This window comes from Petaurus breviceps, unplaced genomic scaffold (genome assembly GCF_028583685.1).
Source record: "Petaurus breviceps papuanus isolate PSGF00001 unplaced genomic scaffold, PetGlider_PUasm1.0 220, whole genome shotgun sequence".
Taxonomy (NCBI): domain Eukaryota; kingdom Metazoa; phylum Chordata; class Mammalia; order Diprotodontia; family Petauridae; genus Petaurus; species Petaurus breviceps.
Window position 1 is genome coordinate 179,252 of NW_027185876.1, and position 6,264 is coordinate 185,515.

Below are 6,264 nucleotides of genomic sequence, written 5' to 3' on the forward strand. Positions count from 1 at the left end.
CACACACACACACACACACACACACACACACACACACACACACACACCCTATAGTCTCACACAATTCCACACTGATCTCATCTTTCCCCTGTATTTTCTAGTTTAACTAGACATGGCCAGATACATGAACTTTATCTGCCAACTCTCCCCCAACCCAGCTCTTCAGATGATTCTTCTGGTTTCGCACATAATATTTAATGAATTAATGGAATCAAATGGTTCTCCTTGTAACCCCTGCCCCCTTCTCCTAAACTTCATATTGCAAGAGGGAATAATCTTCTTACATCAATTGCTCAGTCTAATATTAAGCACTATTAATTAAGAATTAAGGGCTTAATAAATACTTACTCCTTTCCCTTCCCCCTCCTGAGACTTTGTTCCAGGGCACTGAAATTTTGAATGTGCATATAGCACTGACCCAGGGCATGTTTCCTACCAGTTACTTACCTAATCTTACTTCCCAGCAGCAACTGGTCCTCAGTACTAGGGCACTTTTCTTTCCATATGAGCTGCCCCAGACCCCATAATTTCTAGCTAATGTCTCCACCTCTCTGAGCCTCAGACAAGCAAAAGATTCTAAGTTGCAGGGGAAAAACTTCCCCACTGATGAAATCATAGAAACGGATGAATATTTACAAAGCATAAAATATTCATTAATAGCACAAGAAATAATTCCACTGTCAGAAGGAGAAATTAAGCAAGCCACAAATGAATTGACAAGGGGGAAAAAACCTCTCAGGACTAGATGAACATACAAGCAAATTTTATCTAATATTCAAATAACAATTCATTCCAATATTACACAAATTATTTGCAAAAATAGCAAAAGAAGGGGTTCTACATAATTCCTTTTATGGTATAAATATGATCTCCATATCTGAATCAGGGAGAGTCAAACCAAAGAAAGAAAACTTCCTTCTGAAGGCATCCTTCATTCTTCTGTGGGCCCCACTTCTGACTCTTCAGTCTTCCTTCTCTCCCAAAATTTCTCTTGGGTACCTCCTGAATTCACTCCTAGTACCGACAATTTTCATCTCCCTTTTAGGTGTTATTTGCCCACTGGAACATAAGCTCCTAGAAGGTAGTGTCTTTTTGTTTCTATTTATATCTCACTTGCTTGTATCGGTATGTTTAACGTGAGGGGCCATCTTCAGTTATCCTGATCCATATATTGCCACTGGACCCAGATGGTTCCAGAGGAGAAAAGGAGTCTGGTGATTTTGCATAGCCCTGCCTCACTTTAATCCAATTTGCTTGCAGGTCTTAGCATCCTCTTTCTGATGCCATGGCCCTCTCCAAGAACAAAGGACAAGCAACAACAGTGTTTAGCATAGTTCCTTGCACACAGTTAAGAAAATAAGCTGAATAAATGCTTGTTGGCCTAATTAATGATCACTGATGTGAAAATTTTAAATAACATATTAGCAAAAAGACTACAACAGCGTATCACAAAGCTTATACACTATGGCTACAGCCAACATTACATGCAAAGGAGATAAAATAGAGTCCTTTCCAGTAGGTCCAGGAGTGAAGCAACCATGTCCATTGTGACCTCTAGCAAAGGCAAAGCAATAAGACAAGAAAAAAATTGAGGAAATAAATGTAGGCAAAGAAGAAACAAAAGTATCACTTTTTCTAAATAATATGATGGTGTAATCAGTCTTTCAATAAACATTTATTAAGAGGTTACCATGTGCCAAGTACTATGTTGTGTTAGGGATGTAAAGAAAGAAAAAAGGCAGCCCCTACCCTCAAAGAGTTCACAATCTAATGTGTGAAATGAAGAAGTGGCTGACCTGGATACTTTCCTTAAATGAAGGGGCTAGGAAGAGATTTCTGTCCCTACTCCCTACCCTCTCCAATCAGAGGGAAAGAAGGGCCCCAGGGACAGAGGGTACTGCTGACAGGTTTGACGAGATCTTGCAGGAAAAAGACATTGGTGGTGTGTGTGATAAAGTCCGGGAAGGGCAGCTGGGTGGCAAAAGTACCTAGAGAACCCAAAAGAGTCAACTAAAAAATAATTGACACAATAAATTCACCAAAGTTTCAGGTTAGAAAATAAATCGACATTCATCTTCAACATCTTTTTAAACATACCCAATAAAGACCAGCATGAAAAGAGAGAAAGAGAAAATAATTTACAATACCTAGGGCATAGATAAAATATTTGGAAGCTACCAAGATCATCATTTGCCACCTGGCAGCTCTCCTGGACTCTGTAATTGTACCTTCAAAGTCATCTTCCTGCAAGATGGAATCAACTCTGAAACTAACATCTCCTCAGTAACCCCTCCCCTCTGATTGGAGAGGATGGAGGGTGGATGTAGGAGATTTCTTACTAAGTTCTTCACTTAATGAGGGGACCTAGAGTACCATCCAGGGGCAAAATGTCAACATATTAAAATGCTGCCACATCCCCACTTATTCCCTTGGCTCCTCCCCTGCTTTTTTTTTTTTTATGTGTTGTCTTCCTTCATTAAGTGAGTTCCTTAAAGACAGGGACTACATTTTGCTTTTCTTTGTTTCTCTCTAGGCACACATTAGGGACATAAGTGTTTTTTGACTTACTGACCAATATACACACAGGAGCCAGATGAATATGACTACAAAATACTTTATGAAAATAAAGACAGGGGCGGCCAGGTAGTACAGCGAGTAAGAGCACTGGCCCCAGTGTCAGGATGACCTGGGGATCGAATCCGGGCTCAGACACTCAGCACCACACCCAGAAATAACTGGCCATGTGTAATGGGAATGCAAATTTGGAAGATCTTCCCTGCCCCTAGGCTAAAATGCACCTGGAGCCTGGGGAGGGAGGCTTGTTTTTCAGTAGATACTTTTTGATTGGCCAGTGGGTCAATAAGGTTATTACATTCTCTGAGCCAGGAGAAGGCTATATAAGCCCTGATGTGTAGCTTTGTTTTGGGGGCTCACTTTGAGAAGTGTTCTGTGGCTTGATCTGTATTCTGGGAAGCCGTTGTCCAGCCCCCCCCCCCCTCCCCGGCTTTGAAAAACCCAGATGTGGAAACCCAGATGTTGACTGGGTATGGATGTAATGGTTGGACAGTTTGGAAATCTGTCTACTTGATCTGTCTCTGACTTGATAATTCTGTCTGTGTACTTTGAAGTTTGGGGTGCCGATCTTTTCCCCTGAACAAGGTAAACGATATATGTCTGACTGATTAAAGTAAGCTTGTTAACCCATTTTGAGTTGCTTTCCTTTATCAAAGCAGATCCAAGAGCCTGTGAGCAACCACCCTGGGGACGCTTGGGGTGCTTGCTGCTACGCCATGTAACCTTGAGCAAGTTACTTGACCCCAATTGCTTAAAAAAAAAATAAAAAATAAAGACAGACATAAATAATTGGAGAAGCATTAATTCCTAATGGGTAGACTGAGCCAATGCAATAAACATGACAATACTACCTAAATTAATTTTACTTAGTGACCTTCCAATATAAATACCAAAGGATTCTTTTATACAACTAAAACAAATAACAAAATTAATCAAGAAAAATAAAAGAATTAATATTCTTGAAAGAAATCATGGGAAAAAAAGAAGGGAAGGGAGGGGGTCTGGCCATACCAATTCTCAAAATATACAAGAAGGAAACAATCATCAAAACAATTTAACACAAATTTTTTTAAATGGTGAGGTTGATTAGTGGAACAGGTTGTACAACATACCAAACCTGAAGACTCTAGTAGCCCAGTGTTCAATAAACTAAAAAACTCCAGCCCCTGAAGTAAAGAGTCACTCTAACAAAAACTGCTAGGTAGATTGGACAGCAGTCTGGCAGAAATTAGGTTTAGACTAATACTTTACACCATATACCAAGAAAAGCTCCAAATGGTTACATGACCTACTTATAAAGGATATATCATAAACAAATTAGAGAAATAAAGAAGAAATTACTGTCATAGCTAAGATAGGAGAAGGGTTCATGACCAAACAATGGACAAAGAGGACTACAGCAAATAAAATGGACAATTGACTGCATTCAAAAATTTTTGCACAATTAAGTCCAATACAGCTAAGATTAAAAAGGAAACATCTAATTGTGGGGAAAGTCTTCACAGCAAGTTTCTATATAAGGAATTGATTCAATTTTATATAAAAATTAGCCATTACCTAGTTGATAAAAGGCAAAAAGATATGGGCAGCTAGGTGGCATGGTGGATAGAGCACCAGGCCTGGAGTCAAATCCAGCCTCAGACATTTACTAGTTTCATGACCCTGGGCAGGTCATTTAACTCTGTTTGCCTCCGTTTCCTCATCTGTAAAATGTGCTGGAGAAGGAAATGGCAAATTACTTCAGTATCTTTGTCAAGGAAACCTTTCAACTAGGATCACAAAGAGTCAGGCACAAGTCACACAACTGCAGTGTTGTGAAGGATGGAGTGGAGGAGGTGGGCCTATTAGGAGGCTGTAACAATAGCCCAGAGCTAATGAGGGCACAAACAGGCTGGGGACTGGGCTACTAAAAATAGTTGTCAGGAGCTCCTGACTGGGGCCCAGCATGACCTCATACAAGCTATTTAAGCTCTTTCCTCAGCTTCCTAATCAGCTCTATGGGAAGACAGTACTGATTTGCTTCAAGAGGGGCAAGCACATTAATGGATCTAAACTCCTTTGATACCCACAAGTAAAAGTAGTCCGAAATGTCAGTGTCCCATAGAGCCTTCTGACTTTTTGAAAGAGAGCAAAATCCTCATTAGGCTGAAATGCAGCTCATAATATCCTACTCAGGTAGGAAATCGTTTATAGAGACTTGAAAGGATCAAAAAAAAAAAATTTCAGCCACTTTGAGTGTAGAGACTTGTGATTGATTTCACTGGACTTAGGAGAACATTTGTTGCTTGGGGGGAGATTCCCAGGACCCATAGTATATACTAAAAGGAAGACCTAGGTCTTGGGGATTTTAAAAAAACAGTCCAAAAAAATCTCTCCTGTTTCCAGAGATCTGAATAACTAAGCTTCAGAAAGCAATAACTAACACTTATTGCCCAGAGTAGATAATAAGGTGGGACCACAGCCAGACTTCAGCGCTATTGAAAAGAATAAAAATGATGACCCATAGATACTCTAACAGTGGGAATGTGATGGTAATATACCACTGAGTTAGCTACAGTGTTTCTATCAGAGACCTGGGTCAAGACAGATGCATGAGAAAAGCTTCATTGATTCCAATGTTGCTTTTATTCTGAATTTTGAGACAGGATGCCAGAGAAGACTGACATTAAAATCAGTGGAGGATTTCTGACATGCTGAGCCCCCTGTAGATGTAATTTTTTTTAAAGCTAAAATTTAATAGTACATTTGTTTCATTTCTCTCCCCTTGCCCCAAAAGTCTACCACCAAAACAAAAGTAACTTTTGATAACTGAATTGTTACTATCCTAATGGCTGACTGTTTGGGAACTTTTTGTCTCAAGATTACTTTAAACTTCACTAGGATGGTGAAGGAGCTACTTGTTTTACATGATTAATTAAAAAAAAAACCCAACACACATTTAACTCTAGGCCACTCCCTGAGTTGGGTAGCTAGGTGGTACAGTGGGACAGAGTACCAGGCCTGGAGTCAAGAAGATTCATCTTCCTGAACTCAAATTTGGCCTCAGACACTTACTAACTGTGTCCTTGGACAAGTCACTTAACCCTGTTTGTCTCAGTTCTTCATCTTTAAAATGAGCTAGTGAAGGAAATGGCAAACCTCTGCAGTATTTTTGCCAAGAAAATCCCCCCACCACCACCAAATGGGGCTCCCTCACATGAACTCCCTCAGTCTATATATTGCAAGAGAAGGTGCCAGCTTTCATTGCTAGAGAGAGTTTCTGCCCCAGGGAGTTCCCTATCACAGGAGAACCACAAATCCAGCCTCTATATAACAACAACAAGCACATGAGGGAGGGCTCAGCAGCCCTTCCATTCCAACATCTTGTCTCTCTGAATAGAGCTAAGTTACCTGTAAGGTGAAAGGTCAGAAACCCAGTTAGGAAGGAACCAAGGGCAGTGAGGGTAAGCAAAAGGATTGTAGAAAGGCAGTCATAAAAGCTCACTGGAATCTTTCCATGGTCAATAATGGGCAAAGCCCTTTGGAATAAAACTGAGTCCATGGAAGATACTTTAGTTATGAACTATTTTTTAAGACATGCAATGTAGATAACTTTTAAGAATATGGAATGGGGTGGCCAGGTGGCTCAGCGAGTAAGAGCACTGGCTCCAGTGTTGGGATGACCTGGGGATCAAATCTGGGCTCAGATAC